At 47.3% G+C, this 26,768-nt stretch overlaps 1 long non-coding RNA gene across 2 annotated transcripts in view; it reads left to right on the forward strand.

Annotated features, from left to right (window-relative positions):
* The window catches only part of LOC116426920 (uncharacterized), a 210,885-nt gene that overhangs the window by 136,797 nt on the left and 47,320 nt on the right, over nucleotides 1-26,768 (forward strand). Inside the window, exon 5 of one of the 2 annotated variants that reach the window (XR_012997928.1) lies at nucleotides 21,186-21,487. The exons of the other annotated variant lie outside the window; for it this stretch is intronic. This is a non-coding gene — a long non-coding RNA (uncharacterized LOC116426920). The remainder of the gene's footprint in view (nucleotides 1-21,185; nucleotides 21,488-26,768) is intronic. 2 annotated transcript variants of the gene reach the window in all.

Below are 26,768 nucleotides of genomic sequence, written 5' to 3' on the forward strand. Positions count from 1 at the left end.
CATTATCCGGTTTCATTAAACTGCTTCGACGCGCTAATAGTTCCTCTGTTTCGAATTATACTGATCTACGTCGACGTCGTTTTGTATTTAGTCTCTAGTAGTTAATAATTGACTCGTTCGAATTAACGATTCGTATTCTGTTTCATTGACAGTGTGTGTCGCGAAAGAAGACACTCTGGCGACGCCAGGGTCGCTGCTGCTCGCCTTAACTCGCTCCTAATCAAATTATTCTTAGACCGGAGTCTTGGCCGCTTCTTAATTGCGGTTTCTCGAGATTCCAATCTCGAGCCCGGTAAATTTTCCGTGAAATTATATTCATTACAATGGCCGCCGCGTGTAGGTCGGCCAAGTATATAACGCGACTTTAATAACTCAACATCACACCGACGAGGAAGTAAGTAGATGCACTGCGGACGGCGGACTCCGAGTCGTACGCGTTACGCGCGTGTAGGCAAATGGGCTGGGATGAAAAACTAATTTCCTTGTTTCGTGCCGTTTTATTGGAGCGTTATAACATTATGGCTCTCTCCGTCCGATCTCACCAGAAACGTTTACCCTCGCCCTTTAACTAGAAATTTCTAGAGCAAAACAAAGGTTACTTCTTTTTTCTTCGCCCTTTAACTAGAAATTTCTAGAGCAAAACAAAGGTAACTTCTTTTTCTTCGCCCTTTAACTAGAAATTTTTAGAGCAAAACAAAGGTAATTTCTTTCTCTCTTCAATATCAAAAGGTTCATTATTTTCCATCATGCAACTCTATTTCATCAATATCGTTTCCAATGTGTATAATCACACTGTTCCTATACAAAATCGGTACTAAACAGTCAACTTCACTTACACCTTCACACTTTTACCTAACCCGAATCCATTACACAGTCACATCAAAGGAACCACAATAGAGACCTGAACGAAACACTTCCCACCGATGATTTCCCCGTTTCCCTCGCGCTCGGAATCAGATCGCAGATCCCTTCACATCGTCCTATAAATCCGCCGATAAACCAAACACCCGCGGGAGATCTCGCGGGCGACAAAGACACGGCTCCGATAAATCGAGAGTCGCCGTGGCGGCTGGTAAAAATGTATTACGGCGTCCGTAAATCAGCTCCGTCGGTGGTCCGACAAAATGGCTTATTCATTTCGTGCCGCCGTACGTCAGCGGCTATAACGCGGGAAATCATCGATGTCGCGAGAAAAATTCCGCGCCCGTGTTTCCGTTGGTTCGCGGCAATCGCGCGTTTTAATCGGCGAGGCGGTTTTCGATCCCCGTAGTCGCGGAACCGCCGCAGCGCGGGCGTGTTTGACTCCTCTGTTTGCATACATTTCCGAGCGCGGACCCGGCCGGGACGCGTATTTGTCGAATCGCCTGATGATTTTGTTTAAACGCGAATGAAGCGAGAGGCGGGAGCGGCCCCGGCATCCGCGGGAGCATAAAACGGCTGATATTAATTGATTCCGGGCCGCGCGCGCGCTGCCGCGGCGCGTCGCGCCGCGTATTGTCGTCCACGCCGTAAATAAATTAATAACGCGGTCGCGTGTTTACACGGAACTACAAGCGTCGCTTACAAATTATACCAATAATGGGCTGCATCGGTTATTACGGAACAGTGGCTCGCAGGAGGATCACGTCGTCGGCCGAAGACGATTTTGATACGGTCAGGTATACACGTGTTCCGCCCGGCGACCTGTTTCTATTAGGTTAACCGAAATTGTACGCACACCGCGGTTATTGGATGCGACCGTAAATCAAGAACAATATTTATGACACCGCGTAATGGTATACAGGTATTTTATTCATTCGATTTCTGTGTCCGACGTTTCATTTAATTGGAATTTAATACGAATTCCGCGGTGTTTTCTGGTTTCCATCGAGGAACGAAGGAAGTTGATATTTGTTTTTGATTTCCAACGAATAGTATCAACGTGAAATCGATTTATCGGACAATTTGTTCTGCGCCGGTGTTGTATGATTGTAGCTACTGTTCGTAACTGGCGATGCATCAAATAAACCTATGATGGACGGTAGGTAAATAATGTAACTCCATTATCTACACACGTGTATTGAAGATAAATATTAATCCTCGCAACATATGAATAGTTAATGGAAAATTTCGAATCGCTTTGTGAATCTGTAGAAATAGACGCATGCGCGTTGAGCCGACGTAATTCCGACGAATCGAATAAACAACCAATTCCATCAATTTACTTTAATAATCCCCGATCTAAAAATTCAATTGGCTGTCCAGAATCTCGCCCCAATAGCTACCCCCGAAATGCGTTCTAATTAACGCACCCCCTGTCTCGCCGAGCATTCCACCTTCCCCTTCACCGTCCGAAGACGACCCCAACGCCCGCATCCGAGCATTGTGCCCCGTATCGCGTCCGGTGAACCGCCCCCGTCTCGGTTGACCCAATAACCGGCGAATCGAAAATACCACGCAGATTCCGCGAAACGCGTGCGAGCCTGAGAATCGATCGCCGCGAGGAAACGCCGGCCTCCGGAGCATCGTACATGATTGTTAGCGGTGTGAACGGCGTCGGCACGCATTCGTCATGTTCATTAAATATCGATTGGCCGGACAGAGAGAGATAGAGATAGATAGATAGAGAGAGAGAGAGAGAGAGAGAGTAATAGATGGGAGGGACTTCCGCGGCATAGAATGACAAGCACGCAGGGATCGAGCCGAGCGGAGAGCCGCGGAGCGTTCAACGTGCGCGCGAGAGAGCGGATCGTGGTCCGTGGACGTTCGTCCTTATCGGAATCGGACGATAAAACGTACATTCGTACACGTGTATCCCCGCGACCGGTCGCGGCGAGCCGCGCCGCGTTGCCACGGATGAATTATGCCCGTAACGCGTGCTGATGCCACACCTCCCCTTATACCTGCTGTTCTATCTGCCAAGCATTATGTTACACTCACCAGTCAGGAGACCAAGCGTCACGTATATACGCGCGTTTTAACAAGTACGACCACGCCGCGCCGGCTCTGGATAGGGACGCACACGTAAACCATTCCGGCTCATTTATTCGAATGACCGAAGGCGCGCGAGGTGGCGTTAAGCGCGGGGAGCACGAGACCCGGCTGGCCGCCCCTGCGCGCGGAACGCTGAAGTAGTAGACGGTGCACGACGGGGTTGTTTCTATTTTTTTCCCCGGGGCTCCGCTCTTTCCCCGGGTATAATGTACGTGTTAGGCGCACGGGTTGCGTTTCGTTGCCCCGTGGTACGCGTGCGGCCACTCGTTCCGCGAGTCATAAATAATCTGGAAACATGAATATCACAGGGCACCCACGGCCTCCGCTCTCCGCCCCCGTCCCGCTCGCGTACGCGTAATTCCCTTTCTTTTTCTCCTTCGCTCCCTCCCCCCTCCCTCTTTCTCTCTTTCTTTCCGTCTTCCACTCTTTCTTTCCGTTTTTCTTTCCTTCTTCCTTTCGTTTCGACTTTTTTACCTTTTTCTCCCTTTTCGCTTCACACGGCGCGGCTCTCCGGGATCGTGGGTGTGCAGGCCGGCCGCGGAATACGTGTGTGTGCACCTCGCGTTCGTGTTTCGGCGGTAATTAGGACCGTGGTTGATTTCCTTGCGCGATTCTCTTCACCCCCTCCTACGCCATTCTTTCCTTCGTCCATCCACCTGTTTCGTTCTTGTTGTCCCTTTTATTTCTGTTTCTCCTTCGAATGGAGTGCTCTCCTTCGTCCTCCGTCTCTCCCTTTTTCCCCGGCGCTTTTTGCTCTTTCTCCTTCTCGCCCGTTCCTCTTTCCGTCCCGCCGACGTTGCTTTCTTCGACCTTCCGTTCTTTTAATTTCTTGGCGGACCTCCCGCGAATTTCGCACTAATTTGCTCGCGCCCCGGGAAAAATAGTGCACCGAGCCGGGGCCCCAGCGACGCGCTAATCAATCACGGGGATTGGACGCGGTGCGAGGCTTTCCTCTCGAAGCCGCTTTCGTCGGCGCCTTTGTTCGCCCGCGCTCTTTTTCTTCCGCGTCGGTTTATTAACGTTCAGCGAATGGAAATCCGAAATTTGACTGGGGGCATTGCCGCGGATGCTATTCGCGCGCGCTGCGACGACTCTTCGGAATCATTCGTCTTATTTACCCGGCGTGGATGGATTAAGGCACCGTTCGCAATTTGCTGCAATGCTTGATTCATTCGTGGCGTGTATCTTTTTGAAAACATCATATACGTAATTGGTGTAATCTTCATTTAAAAATTACTATCTTTCATTTCCGACAGATCGATGAAACGCAATTTATGCAGTTCTTGATCCCTAGTTGAATTGTGCACTGTTTTCCATTAATTCGGTCACTTTTATCTCACGAGAAATCATGGAATCACTGGACATATTGAGACACAGATGTTCATAAGAAAATTCCTCTCCAAGCTGCCGTTAAACGTCACTTACTATTCTAATATTTCTTACGCGTTTTATTCAACGTATTACATGGTGGCCGATCATGACAGTAGACTTAAAAATTGAATTGTACAAGAAATAGGATTACAGTAAAAAACGCATTGCACGAGATAATTATAGGAGAATATTTCAGTCGTATTTGTTCGTGTTACCGATCCTTTCTTTCCCACTCGTAAACACCTTGCGTCTCGACCCGTTTCGAGGTGCATCACTCTCGATGCACCGAGAAAGATCGATGGCTCGTAAAAGTCGAGGTAACCCACCGCATCCATCCGCTGCATACGATATCCGAGTGATAAATTTTCAATTTCCCCGATACCGGCGGAACCGTGCCAGGTGAAAGAGCAGTCGAATACGATTCGAATGTTCGTAATTGTCTTCCATATTTGTCGGCAGTGAGTGGGGCAAGGGGGGGGGGGCTGTAATAGTCGTGTCCAATATTTTCAACGTTTCACGAAGGATTGCATCTCCGACGGAGAATATTTCTTTACACAGATAGGAATAAAGATTCCCGTTCGATATCCGATTGAAATGCGCGATGATCGATGCGCTTAATAGAAACATCGGAGAGGTCTTTTGCTATTAATATCGAAAAGGTTACCGGACTGTCTGCGACTAATTGAAATTACGTCGCGAATAGTAAGTGCTTACCGTTCTGCCCCCCCCCACTCCCCTCTTTCTCTGTTTTTCAGTAAGATAAAGCCGCTTAAAGCCACTGCAACTGTCCCCGTCGTCTGATTGCAGAATCACTCGAGCCCCTCTGAATATCGAGACTTTTTCGACTCTTTGTAGATTACAGAGACGCAAGAACGTCGCGGGAAGGTAATCAAAGTTTTTTAATAGACCACCCAAAGTGGGCAACTTCCGAGTCGCACATTTGCCCGATGTGGAAGCGAAAATCATTTTAAGATTATATGAAATATTGATACGTTCTGAAGAATATATACGTGTTTGAAGAATCTTTCGCGCGGAGAACCTTTTCTATTCGGCGTCGTCAAAGGAATTCACGGGGAAAAAACTGATGGGACACGGTGGCGCATCGATGGCCGAAATTAACTGGCATCAGCCCGGGATGCAAATATCTCGTGAGTTACGGCAATGAAGCCACCATCGGGTTCCACCTCGACCGTGTTGCGCCGCTCGGAACGTGGGTGGTACTCGCTAGAATTCACCGCGAAAATAATTGCAGAAGCTTCTGCCTGTTCGAGAAACGGAACGAGATTGTTGGAGGGGAGAGGCGAGCCGGAGGAAGAACGGTATAAGGGCACGGACGTTCAGTATATTTTAGACCGCGTTGGCTGAACCTCCCAACGAGATCGTTTCCGCCGTACCAATTGCATTTTCCAGGATCCTTCGTCTTCTCCAAGTCCGATATTACCGGTTGAAGTTCATTTTTCCATCTACACTCAATCAAAATCCTTGGAAGATATACAGATTCCAGAAGAGTCGAAGAAAGAGTATGAATTACTCTCGTTATACGAGTATTTATGATAGAAAATCATTATAAAGAAAATTTCTCGTCGTTCAAAAATTGCTTCCTCTTATTTTACATTTCTGATAAACCACGCAGTCGAGTCTCGATATGAAAGAAGTAACATTTAGGTAAATGCAGTTTAGTAATTTAATAAAATTGTAGAACTTTAACGAAACATTCTCTTGCGCTTATGAAATAGACGTGAAAGAGACAGGAAATAAAACCATAGTAAATAACAGCGATCGAACCCACTTATTCTAAGCAATCGCTACTTCGTTCTCAGCCAAGGACAAGAACTTTCTCGCGGTAGTTAATACATACTCCACCTTGAAATTACCGGAAGGTCAGGGCAATTCAGTTTCTCACTTTTCCCGGTGCACTCGTCTCTAGCACCTTTCCAGACGTACTCCATATTCTTACACGTTCCTCGGCCTCGCACTTACGCGACCCTCCAGTCGCGTTAGCGGTTCAAATTCGTCGGATACTACCCCGCTTTTCCCTCCCGCCTTAACAAGGGAGCACGAAAAGTAATTAATTGAAGAAACTCAATTCGCGTGTTTTCCGCTGCAGTCTGAAGTACGCTGTGCACGGTGCTAAACTTTTTATCAAATTCGTGTTTTCCAGAGTATCTTGTAAAGACGACAATGATGATCACTTAGCGCGTAAGTTAAAGCTTCTGAAGTAACACTTAACTTTTCTTAACAAGAAGTATAAGTGTTGTCGTAACACACGGAAGGGTTTCCGTGAAAACGGTCGGGTTCTTGTTTCGAACGGAGAATGACACACGGCGAGATGTTTGTGCAGAAAAACATACTTTATTGTAATTTTGCGGATTTTTGAGAACTTTCGTGCAATGTTAGGTTTCGCGATGTTTGTGAAAGTTGCGCATTCGTGGAATTCTGTCCTTCTGTCTCGTAGTCATATTTTATGTAAACTTGAATTTTTATTAGGATTCATCGGTTGCATTTTCGAGTAGAGGAAAGTGGTTGCGGTTCTGCCTATTTTGTGTCTTAAAATGGGAAATTGTCAAAAGTCTGTGTTCGTTTTGTCATCGTCATGATTTTTGACTATTTACTTGGTCTTTACGGTTAGGGGTTTTTACGGTTGCAGCTTGTCGCTGCGTCACACGATCATAAAAATTAGCAAGATTTCGGAGTGCTCGCACACCTGGTTTATAATTATGGAATTATCCTAAGACGCTTCGATTCGATTAGTTTATGATTGGAGATGAGTAAGACGGACGTAACAATAAGTTAGGCTTGAACTAGATATACTAGTCATCTGCTAAAGCAATACGTCACGAAATGGAAAGTAGAAAAATCTGATAAAATTGCATACACAAACAATCTACCGAACGTGTCAAATGGCACCTTCTGAAATATTATCCTAAAATTATTTTCCAAGTTTAGTTGTATATCTCAATTGACTTTTCGACTCTTCCAATAACGATCATAAAATTCACTACAAGAGATGTCCAAAATTCAATTGAGGACAAATTATTCAACTGAGAAAGTAATTTTCAATCGAAACTTCAAAAGGTGTCTTCCGACACCTTTGGTAAAAATAGTGTTAACTGTTTTATCACGAAAATATAGAAACATTCAAAGAGCTGTTGTCACCTTACACTACCTCAAACTTTTCAATCTAAAAGTTCTACCTTATTCCCACCATGTAAATACTCTAGCAATCGAAAACATGAATTTTCACGATAACTGGCTTATACTCGGTGTATATTATCGAAAGTATCGCGGTCCGCTCGCGGAATTATGCTATTGCGGCCGGTCGGACAAATTCGCGTGGTTGTAGCCCCGCATACATGGAAGCCGGATTTTATCCTCGGAGCGGGAGCCAGGTAGCGAGCGACTCGTGGAAGAAGACTCGTATTAGGCAGTGAAACAAATTGCGCTCCCGACAATCTCCACGGACGATCTATCCTTGGGCCCGACCGGGATAGTCAAGAATCATGTTTCGCCGTGAACACGCTGCCCTGCTCTCTCCCGGGAGCGAGGAAGGAAGGTGGACGCCCGGCGAAGGACTGGTCCCCTCCCCACCACCTCGTCCCTCGTCCACCCTTAACCGTCGGTGAAACTGGGTCGTCCCTTAAGATCGTTATTAATTGTTCTTACAACACTCGGAATGACGGCCTCCGGCTAATCTCTGTCGCGTGTGCCTCAGCCCCAACCTTCGTCAGATAGGCATCCTGCGGAGCTCGCGACCAGGATGGGCGTGAATGTGGCTCAACGATGCAAGACAAACTGCACAAAGCTTTCTTTCCATTGGATACAATCGATGGAACGGGTTTATAATTAGACGAATTAACATACGAATAAATTTTTCTTAAGGGTTCGGCTATCCGATGTCCGAGAATACTTCAGCGGAACGAAGTTCCATTCAAAACCGCGATGTCCCTGATAAAAATGATTTCCAGTTTTGATTAAGTCGCGCAAGGATTCAAGGGTTGGAAACGAAGGAGGAAGTTTTTAATTCGGTCCCGCGCGGAGTTCCGCGGAATTCGAATACTAAGGTTTCGAATAATTAATTCTTGAACAAACTTATGAATAAATTCATGAACTCTAAGGAACGCGGCGGGTTCACGGTCGCGCGATTCAAGACGGCACATTAAATTTGTCATAGGCGGTTCGAGAAAAGGAACGGAAGAACGGCGGCAGCATCGATCCCGATAACAAGATAACCAAATGAAATTACTCATAATTATATTAGTGGAAACTACCATCCTTTAGCTGTTTGATCTCGGCCGAACCCGATTACCTCGGCCCGTATAAAAAGTCCCCGGCCGCGCGAATGAAAATCGGACCGGCCGCCGTAAATTATCGGAGCGAAGCGGCGTGTCCCGGGCGCATTAAAAGAATTAAGCGGTCCCGAATATTGTTGTAAATAATATCGCGGCTGTGGTCGCGCCCGAGCGGGCTGCCCCTCGATTTTTATCGAGCGCGGGATCTCCGGAGCCGCGGGACACGTGAACAACGGCAGCGCGGCGGCCGGTCGCGCGAGCGCGCGGTCCTCGTTGCGAAGGCTCGAAGCGCAACTGACGTCGGCGCGGCAAGGCGGTGCCACGCAGATGCACCGGTGCACTGCAATTAAATGCGCGTATAGAGGAACGTAGCGCAGATTTATGCGTCACTGCCGGCTACGCATGGGCCGGCCGTCCTCTTTGCACGCGTCTGGACCGCCTGACGCGGCCTCTCGCTCTCGGACGCCGGGCCGCGGAGGAGACAGGCCGCCAAGAGCCACCGATCGCGCGCAGCAGGACGAAACGGAACGTTGCGTATCTCAATCTCGAAGGTGGATACCGCGGCCCCGTGCGCTTTGATTAAGTATTAAGCGTGATTAACCGGGGCCCCGTGACAGTGGGGGCAGAAACTACGACCACGCGTCCGGCCTTCAAGGCTGCATTGTCTTTCTTCTGTCGCTCGTTTTTACGTCTCGCCGGCCCGGGAGCTGTCGCGGCGACGCGACGTGAAATGGCCGCCTCGTTTGCGAGATCTATTCCGTTCCACGGGGAACCCTGTGGCACAGGGACGGCGAAGCTAACAAGAACTCCGAGTTCTGTTAAACTTCTGAATTTTACGAAGATTCGGTGAACCGAAGTTGTAGGGACGCCATAGAAATCTAAGCTCGATAATTACGGAATAGTTGAGGAACGAGTATAGACCGGAGAGCAATTAAGAGAGTAATTAGAATGTCACTGTGACGCGACAGGAATGATATAACAGCGCATTCCCGAGTCCGTTAGAAACGACGAAAAATCAGGCAGAGACTTCGAGGTAGAACTCGAAGCTCGTTATTCGGTACAGGGAGGCAATATTATTTAAAATATAAATTCTCATTAAAAGTATCAACTGTGAACCCTCCCCGCGGGCCGCCGCACCGGCGGAGTTCGGTAAGCCGCGGCGGGCGCAGTGTAAATAAATTTCCGAGAATTATCCAATTGAAAAATCCGCCTCGTATTACCCTTTTTACACGGCTTTAAATCCGAAAAGTGCTTTGCCGGGTGCACTGCCCCGAAATAAATCGAAGCTGCCGGCGGTCGATCGCGTGAGACAGACGAACCGCAAAGGATTAAATCCGGCAGAAAAGCGTGTTGCAGCGTTCGGAGGCCGCGTGGCGAGGACGGCCACGCGGTAAAAACGGAACGGAACGTCACTGCGTTGCCGGCCGAGAGGGTCCGCGGAACCAAGGAATCCCGGCTCGCTTCTCCCTTTCGACCCACCCCCGCTGCGCCGCGCCGCGGCGTTCTCGACCCACCTGTCCGCCATTTTCGTGGCGCGGTGAACCGTCGAAATTTGTTCCAGCGATTTTCGTGGACGTCTTTACGGATACGCGCGATGAAATCCGCATCACCGACGGGGACGCACACACCGGAATCCGGTAACCATAGATTATCGTGTGTATCGCGGCGTACACGTGGCGTGCGAGGAAGAATATCGAGCGGGAGCATTGTGGCCCCGATCGTTCCGATCCGGTTACGACAGAACGGACGATCGGACGCGATAGTTATTTAGCGTACCTGGTAATCAGCGACCATAAAAATGAACATAAACCGACACGTTTCGTACGGTAGGTGCGTGTGCGTGTGTGGCACCCCGGTGCCGCGTGTGCGTTCTCCCTTCTTCGTCCTCGGTCTCTCCGCTGTCTCGTCCGCCCCCCTCGCCGGGTACACCGGCACACACGTTCTCGCGCGCACACCCTCCCCCATTCCGCTTGATAGCAATGAGAGCCTAAGTTCCGGCAATAAAGCCTAAGTGCCAACTCGCATCGTTTATGGGGGTCCTTTTTCTCTTAAGAGCTCCGGGAGACCCTCGCGGTGCGCTACGCCGGAATCGAGTTTAGAGGGGTCAAGCTCCGCGGCGGCACCGGGGGCTGCCGGCCCTCGAAAAAATGCAAAAGGATAACGCTCAGTTTTTGGATGACGCTCGGTAGGTTTCGCTTTCCTTTCCCTTTCCCACCTTTTTATTTTTGCTTCGTCTCCGCCGGGGGAATACGCAGAACCGCGTGAGAATATTAATGACACCGGCGTCAGGGTCTCTAAGTTTTGACCGGCGTCTCGGGGACCGGAATGAACGCCGAGGATCGGGATCATAAAATTTGTTCCGAGTGGCCGCTTTTATTTCGCTGCTTTCAGTTCTGTACAGGGCGATTAAAAAGAAGACTCGGGACTTTAGGGCCGACGCTCTCGCAGGATGGAGAAATAAACTCCTAATGAACATGTGTCGAGAAATTAATACTTTTTCGGTTACAAACTATTTTTCGTCTCGGCCGAATCGAACGGATCGCTTCGACTGCGCGGGTATCGCGTTGCACGATTAAATATTTCCACGATTTCCAAGTAGAACGACTTCGGAGAGAATGATTGAAAAATCCGCGCCCGATCTCTCCTCGCTACAGAGTTTCGCATTCTTCGAAAAGGCGCGAGCCTCTCTAATTAAATTTGATCTCCAAGCTGTTCACCCGTAGGATAATGATTTGACACATTTAACGCGAACCGGGTCAAACTAACAAGTGCAAGGGAAATCACAAACAAGTGGAACGTGCGTAGATGTAAAGGTTGACGCGGAATATTATACCTTCCCGCTCTAAATTCGAGTAGTGCCGCGGCACGCTTGTATAGAGAAGGACGCGGAATATGTTATTTTCAGTGAGCGGGTTCTAATTCGAGTGCGTCGCGTCACGTTTGGATAGGCCAGAAGACGTCGCCGGCGTCGATCTCGTCGACGTTGAAAATTGACGTGAAAAGGCTGGAGAGCGTATCCCTCGAAGGCGTCTCTTTTTTCCCGCGCTTTCTCCTTTTTGCTTTTTAATGAAAGTCCAGCAATTTCTCCGCCGGCTCCTCTCTCCTTCCTTTTTTCGCCCTCCTTCTATTTCCCTCGCGCGGCCGCGGTTCGCTTGTCCGTCTTTGAAAAGGACCGAGCGATGACGGCGGCGTCCGAGGTCGCTGCTGAGGACACGCTTGAAATCGTTCGCGCGAAATGCTCGCGCCCGTGAGCTCTCTCCGCGTAAATCCTTCCCCTTTGAGGCACGAAAGTGGGTTATACTCGGGTCGCACCTACCTTTGCAGCCGTAATCTAGGCGCTCTTCGAGCGGAGTGCCCCCGAGTGAAGTGCGTTTCACTGTATTGTGCGACGCCCGCGACGGATTCGCGGCTCGTAGCGTCCACATCGGCGTCGCCGCGACTTACCGCCTCTTGGATAAATATGACCTTCGACCTCAGGCTCTCGAAGGGAAAATCACGACGCGGATTTCCGGCCGCGACGAAATTCGCTGCTATCTTCAGGCCGAGATTATCTTCTGTATGATCATCTATTTAACTGCGGTTCTCTTCAGTCTATTTCCATTCTTTCTTTTCTTCTTAAGGCTAGCATTCTTACTCGAAATTTATAACTAATACAGAAAGGTTTACTGAATCTTGATTAAATAGCACCGAAAATTATAAAGCGTTATCACTGATGAATTTTATCCAGGTTTCATTCACCCTTTCACTAAACTTTATATACGATATGTTAATACGATTCTTTCTAACATCTTCCCGGAAATACGCGATCCTAGATGTATAAGAATTTTTCGACCGTTCAGTCGCCTGCTCAATTTTCCCGGGAGTCCCCGACGTGCAGGGGTAGCACCGTCGGAGTTTTAAACGAGTCAGCGCGATTCGTTCTCGAACAGAGAATGTGTCCACCTGTGATAACTGTACTGCTTTCCGATGAAAACTTGAAAAGAGCTTTCCCGGAGAAAAAGAAGACCGAGGCGTGGAGCTGAGGAGTCGGGGGCGGACGGGGGCGAATGACCAACGCCGAATGGTCGAAAGTATTATTGGAGAAGTTCGCGACCGCTGTACCGATTTCTTACCGAAGTCGTATGAAGTCAAGCGTCCGTTGTGTCCGGGCGAAAGAACGCCACTTCTGGCACAGTTCGAGGATCCGTTGCGTATAAGACTTTAAGTGGGTATCTCCGGAAAGAGCAGAAGCCGGGGGAAAAGAACCTCGTATGTCTGTAAAACTCGGATTCGATGAACCGTGCGGGAATTACGACCGTTGACATTCGTCTCTACGAGCAAGCGGAATAGAAAATAAATGACACAAGCGGAACCGTTCGAGCGAGCATTGAACGGGATATAAATATGCTCGCGGAGAAGAAGGTAGGCATGCTTAAAATTTCCACGATCCATCCGAGTTCCTTTTACTAGGCGCATAAAGTACCGCGAGAACGTATTAATGCAAAGAGCTCCTTAAAGTATGTATACTCGGTTACATTCTTGGCATGGAAAATCGTCGATGTAGCTTCTTTCCTCCATATCTTGCTACGATGATGCGGGGAGAGGCCGGGGCCGGGGCACGAACTGGGTTAAGGTGCTCGCCAATACCTCGTGTAACGTACGACCTACAATTCCTCATCCGCGCGGGTCTTTCATTCTACGTCGCGTCACGATCTTCTCTGTACATTTCCGCGGTATTATCTTACGACCAGCCTCAATTAGGAAGGCAAACTGAAATTCGAGAGCTCGAGTTTGCCTTCCGATTGTAACAGAAATTTCTTTGGTCAAATAGGTACCTACGTCTGCGTTGTCTGTCTAATTATCTCTTACACGCGTCTGCCTCGTGGCGCATAGGATCGAATGTAGCTACTCTAAAAATTGATTAGAACTGCATAGAACGAACGAAGAAAATTCAAGTGAAATTCCTGATAAATTAAAAGATTTTCATTTAGACGTAGCCTTTACACGAAAAGACTTTCCCCGGATTCGCCCGTGAATAAACGTCTCTGTGTATAGTTTCAATTTCCAGCGGTATAGAGACGTAGAATATTATTACCGCGTTTCTCATGTTTCGCAGCTATAAACGTTCCGCTTAGCCTTCCGACCGCGGCGCAGAGGGTTCGATATTATCAAGAATCGGAGAATGAATTGGCAAAGTGTCAGCGGAATCAACCGGCTCACGTGCAACATGCGAAAAGGACGGAGACCGGCGCGGCGCATACGATTTTCGAGTGGGTTCATTTACTTCTGCACCGGTGCACACCCGTGCGAAACACGTCCACCATTCTCCCGGCCCTTCCTTCTCCGTTTGCATACTGATTCCGCTGTCTGCCGCTGTTTTTGGCCCGTCCGGGCACGGACACCACGGGACTCGCTGCCTCTGGATGATAAACATCGCGGTAGACAATCCGGAGAGGAATCATGCGTCGCTTTCGTATACTTTCGCGGGAAGTTCCAGGGGGGTTCCCGTAGCAGGTTAAGACGACTTAATGGATGCGATGTTTCCTGTTTATCGGGGGAAACAGGATGCGGCGTTTATGGCTGGAGACACGCGAGAGGTACAGTGGTACCTCGATAGTTGCGTCAAATCGGGATTCCGAGTGTGCAAGCGTCAAATTTGACGTGATCAACGAACCAAACTCATTCGATCGCATAAGATTTCTCTTTTCTTATTATTAGACCATGGAACTTTATGTACTTATGAACATCTTCGAAAAAGATGATAGATTTAGTAAAACATAGATGAATACAATATCAATGTCAAAAAAGATTAAAAGCCGAGCTAATCGAGCATGTTTATCCTGTGAAATTTGTTAATTTTTTTACAGTCTGCAGAAATTTCACAAAACACCGCCTTTCTTTACATCGACCACGAGCGCCGCCGCTACCTACCCAGAATCCTAGCTCCACGTTCGCCCATGGAAAAGAGATAAACGAGACCATGGGATAGATCCTTCCGAAGCCCTACATGCACATCGACAACAAAGCGCGAATAAAATTCGACGCAGCGCTCCCACCCTCCCCCCCCCCTGGCTTTCGTACCACTCTTTCACCTGCCTCCTCAGCAAACCTTTACGTCTTTTCTGATCCGTGACTCTTTTTCTAAAGGGTCCGGTAGTATGTGGGGGGCCCTTTCGACCGACTGCCCTCGTGTCATTTTGCGTACGTTCAAACACACGCGATGCTACGTCCCTCTCCTTTGTATCTTCATCCTTTTCCAGCGCTGACCGACGTCTCCCCTTTTGTTCTCCATTTTATACCTCCGATTCGACGTCCGCCTGCGTGGCGTCTCGTTCTGCGTGATCAACTCTATTATTAACACCTCTTTCATCGGTAAATTAAGAAATAATATAAAACAAATAATGAACCCCTTGATTTATTAGTACTTTTAATCGACTTCATCGCGTGGGGTTTACCAAAGAAATTGCAGATTCCCTTTTATATTATCCACCTCTGCTAATAAATTTATCAAACCTCTCACTCGTGCCAGAATACTTTTCATTCTAATACTGATAAACTGAATACCTTATGCATACAATTCCATTGTTCGAAATAATATTTTCAGTGGCACGTCTATTCGCTGAATATTTCAATCGTTTCGATAGAATAACGAGCTCAAGAATTTTTAACGGTCTACCTCTCCCTGGACATCCAGAAATCCAATGTTACCGACATTTAGCCGGTTCCCGTTCCCTTTGTCCTTATATCGCGGCGCCGTTTCAATGTATAGAGGATAAAACACGATAGCTGGTGTAATCGGCAGGAATGTTAATTATTTATCTCGTTCCGGCATGCTTCATCTTCAGCGTTCAGTTATCTCAGCGCGCCGCGGCTCCGTGGGCCATTGTTGCCAAGATTTATCTGTTCGCGGGACGGAATCCCATTGTGGAATGTTTCATTTACCAGGTACATCTCTATTATTTTTGGGCCCGTAACCGATGTGGATGTTACCGCTAATCGCCGGCTCGCATGCACGGCAACGGGGCGCGCAATAATGCTTTTCTTCCGCGATCCTTCGCTCTCCTTTCTTCGATCGGGCTTCCTCTCCTCGCCGGGCCAGGGAAGCGGCAGATGTCCGCGATCCGCGACGTAAAAACGTCCACGGGAAAAGGGGAACTGAAAGGCGATGATTCTCCGTTACAGCGTCGTTAAATCATTCCTCGTTGTTCATCCGTTCTATTGTTCTTTCATCGGGCCTAGATACACATTCTCGCTGCCCCGTCGCGGGCAGCCTCCGCTCGCCTTGTTAACCCTTTCGCTGCGACGCTCGACTATAGTCGCTCTACACGAGTTGCCGGGCGCATACGACGAACGACTGAAGTCGCTCTATCTTTCGCGCACTCCGCATCCCTCTCCGGACTCGCAGTTTCAGTGGTCTAATTATTAAAAATTATTCTTATTATTCGAGGAAATTTGTTCTTCGAGCAATACCATTAGAGCGTCCTATGGCGCGGCGAGGCATAAATCCAGCCGCTGACGCTCGCCTCACGCAATCCGTGCATTTCCGTTGCGACGTCTCCTTCCACGGGAGTGCCACGGACAGGAAGCTCGTAGCGAAAGGGTTAATCATTTGTACGCGTGGAAACAATCGTCCGCGACGAATCGGAAGAAAAATCGCCGTGCGTTCCGTTCCATCTGCTCGCCCTATAAGCGGCTCGTAAAAGAAAACGCTCTTCGTTTCTCGGGCAAGATGAGCAGGTCAGCTCGACCGAAGATATTACATACTGTCTCCCGTCGATCGCTACTTTAGCGCTATTATTTTCTTATACCCTGTCCCCGGTTTCTTGGAAATATTCAATTTGTTTTTCGCATAAATAATGAGACTAACTGTCGCGAATAAAAGGGCAGTGGAACAGGTACAAGTAGGGTCTACCGGTTTACGAGGATCGATAGATATTTATTTAGCTGTACGAGAAACTTCGATCAACGTTTAACTCTATTATCGCGGGAACGTCCCTTCTGTTCCGATGTACAAGAAAGTATCGATACCATAGTGTTTATGCAGTGTCGCGTCCCTCTCTCTTTCGCGCGGTTAACATCGAGCGTCGAAATAATCGGCACGCTAGAGCACGTGGCCGGTCACCGGCATAATAACGCGTCGCGTCAAAGTATCGCAAGCGGGTGGCATCTCTCCGATGCAATTGCGCCTGCAGATCCATCATTTCGATCAATCCTGATGTATTTCACGGAATTAATTAAATTGGTTTATCTTGGGGCGGAACGGGCCCGCGGCGCAGGGAGCGTTCGCGATTCATCAAAGTCAGCTGAATGCATTTCGATACTGATTTGCGGTAAACGTAATCATTCCCTTTATTAAATTCCGCCATCCCGGTGCGCCACCGCCGCCGCTGCCGCCGCTGCCGCCGCCGCCGCCGCCGCCGCAGCTGCGACTTGTCCCTTGATTCCGCCGCGTATCGAAACCAATCAGAGAAACGTCCGAAACGGCGGTTTGCCCCGGAGCGCGCGGTCCCGATCGCCATCATCGTCAATGGACTCAAACAATAATGTCCTTGTTAATTTCGTTCGGCCAGTCCCCGAAGATCCTTTCGTGCTCAGCTATCCACGTCCGCGGACCCGTTCGCCGGTCGCACCGTGTTTCTTGTCGCCGCGTTCTCAACGGCGAAGTTCTTCTCGCGTGCCACGCCGAAGTTGTTCGGCTCCGAGCCACGCCGATCGATCGAAACCCCTGCCGCGTCCGTAATTATTTTCGTTCCCCGTGAATTCCGGGAAGCGCGGATTTTACGGGCGACGGAGCAACCGAAAACTTTGATTCCGAACGTCAATGAACGGTCTTTGAAGAAAGGTTACCGGTGCCCCATTATCTGGAGCGTGTACCCTCCGGTTAATGCCGAGAAGTTTCTTCGACCGTCCGCCGCGTTTCTGGGATTCCATCCATTAACATGAGTCTGGCTTCGACGTGGAATATTTCAAAGACACGGCCGGGGATACGGAATTCACAAGGGAACTTCGGTGCCCTGAGGATTCTGTTTTTTTTTCGAAGTTCTCCTGGTCTCCGGGAGATTAGAGAACAAGCATTGAATATATTTTGCCTCATTTCGATCGGTCAGACTCTGAAAATACACGGATAATTTTCAATTTTACGTTATTTAGTAGCAAGCGTACTCCTAAATACCGTTTCCGATCGTGCGCGTATATTCCGATCCGAATGCAGCGCGGCGTTAATGGACGTGCAGAAATTCTATGCGAGCCCCATATTTGCACGGTTCGTAGATCATGCGTGAGGCTAGAAATACAGACGACACTGTTCAGCCCGTTCCTTCCATTCCAGCGACGTGAAAAGCGCGCGAGCGGCTTTACAGGTGACTGGTTTATGTCACGGGCACACGTAGCCTACGTAGTTCATATGCCAGACAGGGCGGCAGGTACCACCAAAGTAGCAGGAGGTGCACCGGTCGACCTAGAAACCGACCTATATTTTAACCATGCGGTTTTATCGCCAGGAATACATTAAGCGACACGACGCGTCCCCCTACCAAGCGGAGGCGTGCGGACGCGCAAAAACACACAAACATACCCGATACACTGATCATTCAATGGAAATTCAGGAAGACCTTCGCAATATACATGGTAAGTTGGCGCGCTTTATGGCGTACCCGTACTACCTGTGTAGACCGCGTCGCTTACGGGGGTACATTTTATCCAACAAAGGTACCGGGGGCGGCCGTTGCGAGCCAACGGCTACAAGAAAACATTTGCATACAAACGAATCACGTCGGTTTTTTGCGCGCGGCTTGCCGAGGATTTCGCGGCGTGACGCGGGACCAGCACGAGTTCTGTTCCGTCAAATGTGTCACGTTTCCGCATCCACGTTGCCGCTTCTCGTATCTATTAACGCGTTTCGCAGCCATCGACGTTCAATCACATGAGCTGGTTCTTCGTTAAATCGCGTCTTACGGCATGATGAAGGTTAATTAACGCATTGCGTGCGGGCCATTTTGTTCATTTCAACTTATATCAATTATATTCGATTAATTTATTTATTATTCAACATATTTTCGAGAGTTGCCATTGCAAATAGGAATAATTTCAATCGTACACAAAAGGAATCAACTATCTACTTTTGTTAAAAATGAAGTTATATAAGTATTTATTTACTACTTTAATACTGCGGTACATGAAAATAGTACTTTTACGTTTTCCGCATACAATGTGTTAAAATAACGCTTCACGTATGTATTCAAGTATGTATTGGAACGTTTGTTAATAAGAGATATCGAAAATTTGATAGGCATCTTTGCACGTTTGTTACAGATTTCTATAATATTGAACACTGTGTATGCGTTAAATATCGAATTTTATTATCTTGGGCGTTAGATATAGGTGAGGTTTATGGTTCATAACCTTTAGAAATGGTATAGTTGGATTTATAAGTAGGTGAATATAATGAATGATGAACATTTGCGTGTCTCCTAGAGATAGACTACAAACTAAGGCTCGTCAGTGTTCAATGTCTTGCATAATCTCGACCGGATCGATCTCCGGTTAATTTTATTCACGAAGCTTGTTGGAAATTTTTGCACGGGCGATAAGTGACAGAGACTGATATCTTCGAGCCATCAAATCAACGAACCAACCGGATCCTTTGTGACCGAACAACAGGGCTTGTAGGATGATTACAGACAACCGGCCGGCCGGTTGCCTCGATTGCGCTACTGCCTAAACGACAATGACCCTCTTCGGTCAATGAATGACCATCAGCTGCTGCGGAGTAATCGCCTGTCACCTACAAACCACGAAGAACTCTCTATCGGCCGATCGAAACAGAATAGGTCGCGCGATTAACCACGGTTAAGCTCCGCCGAAGATCCCTCTCTTGTCTGGCCAATTTTCCTCCCTACAATTACCAGAAACCACACCGATTCCTCTAGAAAATACCGGGACTGCACGGGGTATTCGTTTAATTAACAGCAAATCCATTTGACGTACGAATACGTCCACCGATACGCTAGAAATTTTAATCGTTCTGTATATAACGTACAACCGTAGTGCACATAGATGTAGTTTTTTTGTTTTCGCACAACACTGAATGAAATCAGTGGTAAAGAGCATACTGATTTCGCATAAGTTGTGATTCATGGGAGTTCCATAATCTTATTCTTCCATTTCTAAACCGTGTCTACAATAATTCTTATACATATAACCTGGAAATCTACTAAAATATAGTGAAAACCATATAGCATGGACTACTGTTTGCACAAATTCGTAGTATTTAAATATCGATATCAATAACCATTATAAAACGAAATAAAGGATTTGATCGTATCAATAACACACCGTTCAACACGATGAACATCTTCGGTCAGCCGTGCTTCATAAATCAGAAGAAGTCGTAAAATGCGCATAAAGATCCAGTTGTCCAATCGCCGATAATAGAACCCGTTATTCCAATTAAACGGTAGAAAGCGTTTTATTCTCTACGTTGAACATCGCACAGTGGGGTACTTGTCCGATGTGTGCTGCCAAAATTAAAGACAGGTTTATGTCGGCTTTTTCCAAAAAAATATGAGAACGTAATATAATAATATACAATAATATGCAATTATATAACAGCAAAATTGCAGTTCAAAGTGATAGAAATTTATAAGAAAAAAATTTCTTACGAAGTAGTAAACTTAATGAACGTAGAAAATATATTTTAGAAATATTGTAGATCGCAGCCTACGGGGCCTAACTGAGAGGGGGCGGTGCCTAGCTGGGAGAGGGCGGTGCCTAGCTGGGATGAAGTGGGGCGAAACCAACTGTAGTTGGATCTAAACGGAGAGGAGGCAGGGTCCAACAGGAAGGAGTGGGGATAAACTGAGTTAACCCGCCCTCTTCCTGAGTGGCTCCACCCCGTCTCCGTTTAGCTCCAACCATGGTGGGTTTGGTTCCACCCTCTCCTAGGTTAGCCCCGCCCTGGACGGTTCGCCCTGCCCCTCTCAGTTTGATTCTAAATGTAATATACAACAGTGTAATCTATAATACATAATAATACACCATGAATAATATATAATTGTTTAATTTATAGATTTTCTGTAATTCGGTACCTTTCTGTTGTAAAATTACTGAAGTCGGAAATGATACAAATTTATAACATAAAAATTCCTCTCGATGTATTAATCCTTTATGGCCTAATGTGGACATATGCGGAGGATTTTATTTTTAAATAACAATCTCAAAACCTTACTGAACACAACTGTTCTTGAAAGAATGCCAGGACGCATCCTGATCTAAGACAAAATCATTCGTGAACTTGTACAACTATATAAAATATCGATGATGTATTAATTACATTAAAATGTCAACATATACATAAAGATTCATGGTAAAACGGTAATGTACAATTAAAGGCAGAGTGCACACTTACCTACAAACTCACAAACTTCTCCAAAACATGGTACTTCTAAGAAATTTTAAGAGTAAAACTTTCGACATAGCTCAGCAGTTTTCGAGTGTTCCGAGGATAAAACCATTTGTAAGATATTATTCCTCGCATATTCAACTATCTTAAACAGCAACCATTTCTCTGTTTAGGTAACATTTTTAAAATGGACTTTCAACCAGCCTGATCGTGCGAGTGCTCCATTGTGCGGCGTGCCTTCGCCTTCTCGCGGGTGGCGCGGCGCGGCGCGGAGCGAAACGACCGCCGACGAAATAGAATCTCCGCGAAGTACTCGCAATTTCATGGGGCGGCCCTCCGCTATCACACATCGTCGCGATACGCCCGATGGACTCTCACGTCCGCACGGTTCACCGTGCCGGCATCAAGATGCTGGACGGAGTCCCCGGAACGATGCAATCCCCGGCAGGTCGCCGGGTAAAAATAGTTCACGAAGGTAAGAACCGTCGCCGCGCTATCACACTAATGTCCGCCGGAGTGTGGTTCTGTGTTCCGGGGTTGAAGAACCGGGTCTCTGTTATTATTTTTCTTCGGGACCTCTTTTAACCACCCTCCGCCACGCCATGCTTCGCCTCGCTTCGTCTCTCGCCGAGCGTGCCTTCGAGTCACAAGGTAAAATGATATGTCCCGTTGAACAACGACCAACGTCGGACCGTAAAGGACCAGATAAGACAAGATGGCGTCGCTGGATACAAGGATCTGTATTAGCTCCCTTCACCCAGCCCGTGAAAATAGAAGAGGGAAGGAAACAACCACACCCGGAACACTAATCGTCTCGATCTGTCGCTTTGGGTTAGGTCGTGGTCACACCAGCTTCGAGTCTAGGTTACCTTGTAGTTACGTTTGTCGCGACGTGGTCACGCGAGCCAACGCGTGTTCGATAGGCTGTCCTAACGTGATGGTTCATTTGCGTTTCTTTTCGAGCGGTGATCGTATTCAGTGGTGATTATATTCTGTAGAGATTCCAAACGATCAAGAGATTTAACGTCGTATGTTCTTTATTAATGAAACTCAAACACACTTTTGCAAAACTCGACTCTGTGTCGTCTGTTTTCTTTCCGCTGTCTTTTTCCGTGTTTGCGTTATTTTGTGATATTCCGCTTCTGTTTCTCGATCGTTGACTTCAAAGATCATCGCACTGCACTGTCGCTGTCAATCGACTAGCTGGTTAGGTCGACAGCGTACAATTCTGTTCTATTTATCTCTTCACTTGTTGCGAACATTCTTTGCGACTCGAGGGCTTCATGGCAATTGAGAAATAATGGCTTTAATGAATTCGGAAAGTCTATGATTCATAAAATGCACCTTCTATTATTCCCCGCAGTTACTCTCTTGAGAGCGCATTGCAGTTTTAATGAGCTCTATGACTTCTTTATCACCCATTCTATCTTTTCGAATATTCAACCCGTCGTCTTATAATTTAATTCGTGTCGGGGTGCATTTATCTTTAATGATCCGATAAGAGTAAGAGGAATTCTGTGTTCGGTTCAAGGATGTATTTGACTGATGATTGAATATTGATAACATGAAGTTATTTGATTCATTAAGCTCCGTGTCTCGTACGAGTGCGAAAATATTCGCGATGAAGTAACCTGTTAGAAAAGCAGGATCGCGAAATAAATCGTGAACCGGGGGATTAACCTATTCTTCGCGTAATGATAATCTGAAGAGGGACAAAGGGTGGGTCGTAAGGAAAAATCGAACGGGGACCCTTGTTCCGCTTTCCTTCGCCGGGATAATGCTAAGTTACGGTTCCCCGGGGTCGTCGAAAGTCGTATCGGTTAATGAATTTAACGGCTAGGGATCGCGATACCGTCCGTACGGGTAATCCGAACCGCGTCACACGTAATTGCTCGTAGATAAAAGCAACGGCGAGCAATAACTGGCTAGTTGCAACAGTTGAAACGGCGATACGGGCTGTCCGGGCACTTCGTCACGTGGCTCAAGATCGTGTAAAACGATTATCACGCCGGCCCTCGAGCATTCTCGAACCAAGAGCCACGGCTAAAGAGCTTATGACTGATAAATGGATAAGACACGTGTGTGAGATTAAATTTGGCCGCGACGGTGCAACGGTGCAACGGTGACCACGCGTGTGCGTTTATGGCTCCGCGATTCGCTAATATGATTTATCGATTGCTTCGGATATCGTGACCCTTGCACACCGACTAGTGAAAAATTAAGAAAAAAACCTGATCACAGAGAAGCCGATTTATGTTGACAAAGAGTTTAGAATGCTGGAAGCATAACAATTGAAATTCTAAGCTAACCAACTGAACGGTCAAATATTTCTTACTATTCAATCATCATGGTTTTAGTCTTGAATGTAACAGTGATTTGAATTTCAATTTATAAATCCATTCAAATTGTATTTATTCCAGTGGCGTGGCAGATGTATCGCTAATGTCTACTAATGTTGGAATATCCCGTAGAATCGATAATATGGAAACAATCTTTACTGGAAGCTGTGCTTATCAGTAGCCAGCATTGCAACAGAGTCCGGTCGCTATTGGAATTCATACGAATCCCTGTCGGTCGCTACGGCGTCGTCATTCCACCGTTTCCCTTGTAACAAAGGTCAGTCCAGGGTTGGTTAGTTCGCGAGCCGAACCATTAAATCATCGGCCGAAACGTCGTTAATTACGTGACGAACGGCAGTAATCTAGGCGACCTCGAATACTTGAGCTAATTCCGGCCCGACCGGAGCGACTAAGATCAGGATCATTACAGGCCGATTAGACCTTAAGGAATTAATTCAGCCATTGTCTGCGGGATTTCTGTCCGCGCCATAAACCCTTTTGACCGGAGGGCTATATACCGCGGTAGCTCTGGAAGTCGCTTTTCCTATCTGGAAGCCTTTCACCCCCTGGCCGTATCAGAGCCAGTTCATTTATTCTCGCCACCCGAGGCTATTGTGATCTCCGGTTGCGTGACCGATTATCGCGTCGCCAATCGCCCCCGAGGATCTTAAATCTGCGAATCGCGTCGTTTAATTTCTGTTACGCAACGGGAACCGGGATCTCGGTCCTCCGGCGGTGTGCCCGCCGCCATCTTAGCGAACACATAATACGGGCACGTTAGGAGTCCTCCGACGACTCTCGATTTCGAAAGTTATTAAGCAAATGTCTTTACATTTCTCTCTGATATTTTTGTATCGAGGATTTTTACATAATCTTTTTCTCAGAAATAATTCGTGGACTGGTAAAGACGAAATTAATGATGGTTACTGAGATATTACTTTTGATCTTTAAACTTTTCTTCAGCTATTTTCAAATAACAGGGGTTTTTTGTGTTTTTCTCGATTCTTTTCCGAGAAATTGAAAGTTAATAGAGTTTGATTACAGAGCTGACGTCGAAGAAGAAAAATTTCCCTGGAATTCCCTCGTAACCATCCCCTAGCCGGTGTCACCGTTGATCTTGCCACTTCTGTCAGCCCTTCAGCAGGATCGAAAGACAGCCTCTTATCCTGCGATCACAGAACCTCGTACCCTCGTCTCTTTCTCGGATAAAATAGAGAACGCATTAATTAAACCGTGGCTGGTGATGGGGATGCTGTCAGAACGACGGCGCTAGTGGCGTTGCAACGTGTCGTAGTTCAAAGCGGTTTACAACCCTTGTAAATTCAAGCGGCAAGAACAATGGTCGCCTTAAATTTCTCGTAGCCCGCGTTGGGAATTTAAACCCGTCCGATTTCGAGTCTCTCGGCGTTCAAGGGAACGAACGCTATCAGATGGACATGGAAGGCAATGAAACTGGCTTTATTTTCCTATCGTCCACGGATAAGCTACGAAATCATTGGCTTTAAAATAACACGTTCGTGCTTACATTTTCAAATCGTATGCTCAACTATCTATCGCAGGATAAAATTGGCAAAGATACATTTTCTTAACGTAATATTCAGTTCTACTTTTCTTTTGCATTCTAAAATGTTATATCTCTATTATTCCTGAACCATTAAAACTATTAAACCAAATAAAATGCCATGCCACATCGAACACAACACGTTTCATTACAAAAACACAATCTCACAAGAAGATCCACAAATGAATTGCAATGAATAAAGCACATTCCTCGAAGGTTGACTCGTTCACCCTTATCTGTGCAACAGGGGTTCCGGATCGATCTCGAGCTAATGGTTTAGGCATTAAAGTACGATATCCTCGGACACAAGCACTTTACCAACTTCAACAGCGTCGAAACACGTCACGGACACAAGTGACCCTCGTTAGCGATTCCAGGTAGAAAGCATCGATCCGAAATTATACTCGGCAGTGGAATTACATGCGCATAACTGAGAGGGGTGGGTGGGTGTGAAGAGAGACCGGGCGGTGGGCTGCTTAGTCGCATTTGTTCGTGATTAGCTTGATTGAAGACGAACTACGGTATCGACGTCAGCGACAATGCCAGCCCGAAAGTTCTGACGGGCAATGTCGGCAAATTGGTGAAAGGGTTGACTTCATACTGAAATTGAGAGGGGTTGGACGTCGCAGTACCCAACATCAGAAGGGCAGAGGCGGGATACGACGCTTCTGGGCTGTCGTGAACCCCGGGTGGAGCCACCGGTGTACTTGGCAGAGAGTGCTTTTCATCTCCGTAAATGGACCGGCGGTAAAGCAATTTTGGTACATTACCTATACCTGCTTTAACCCCACCCACCCCCGCCCCCCCTCCGTCGCCGCTCCGCGCCTTTTCTGACAGGCTCTGCCGGCCCTCCCCTTTCGTCTTTCATCTTGCATCATCCGACTCCCGATCGCGCGGGGATCGTTTGATTTCGATAGGAAACGTCGTAAAGGCATTTTAGGGGGAGCCGTATCAACGGCAGAAACAAAAAAGTCATTTCGCCGCGCTCGGACTGGGACCGCGTTGCCCTCTTTGTCGGCGGATATGATTGCATCCCTTTTAAGGAACCCCACAGGCTATATCATATCTCGCGATAGGTTCCTATGATTTTCCGTTTAACTGGAATCTTTTTGTTTGTACGTTGGAAGGAAAGTATTACTGGGAACTTTAGCCTGCGTCTTATTAATGTTGGAAATGTGGAGTATTAAAGATTGGCTTGCACCGAACGGTGATGCGAGCATTACAAGGAAACGTTTCTACAGATTCAGCGCCGCTAGAATCGTAATTCGCGAACGAGTGCATCGGTTTCGGTCATTATAAAATAAATAATCATGAATACGTCGGTCATACTCGTATAACGCTGACAGTAATCGTTCCCCGGTATTTCGACGCGAATTAAAACGCCGGTGCTACATTAAATAAATTAGATTATCCACGGTAATTAAGAACCCTCGAATAAAAACGTCCATAGCGTAATTGGAAGTCTTGCCGTTTCCGCTAATTCATCGCGAGCCACCGAAATTATCTGTCACCGTTCAGACTTCAGGCAACCGTCCCTCGCGAAATATCCTGCCGGCTGATTAGCCGGCAGTAATAGCTTCCGGTCTCCAATAATTAACAGGCTCCGTGCGCCGTTTTCGAATACGCCTCTGGTTTGTTTCGGTGGTGGGGTGACCTCGGTGGCGCCTCGCATCGATTTTCCCCGTAGTAATTCGTTAGCTCACGCGGGTTTCGGTGGCCGGTAAGCAGGTTTCCACGGTTTCTTTTCCGTGAAACCTGACGGATCGGCGTGCACACACCGGGTGAATGCGAAACGCGCGTTGCAACTGCTGCACGGCGACGGCGCGCGGGGCGGCTAAACGGCAAACGAGCGCCGA

Source organism: Nomia melanderi, chromosome 2 (assembly GCF_051020985.1).
Source record: "Nomia melanderi isolate GNS246 chromosome 2, iyNomMela1, whole genome shotgun sequence".
NCBI classification, from domain to species: Eukaryota; Metazoa; Arthropoda; class Insecta; order Hymenoptera; family Halictidae; genus Nomia; species Nomia melanderi.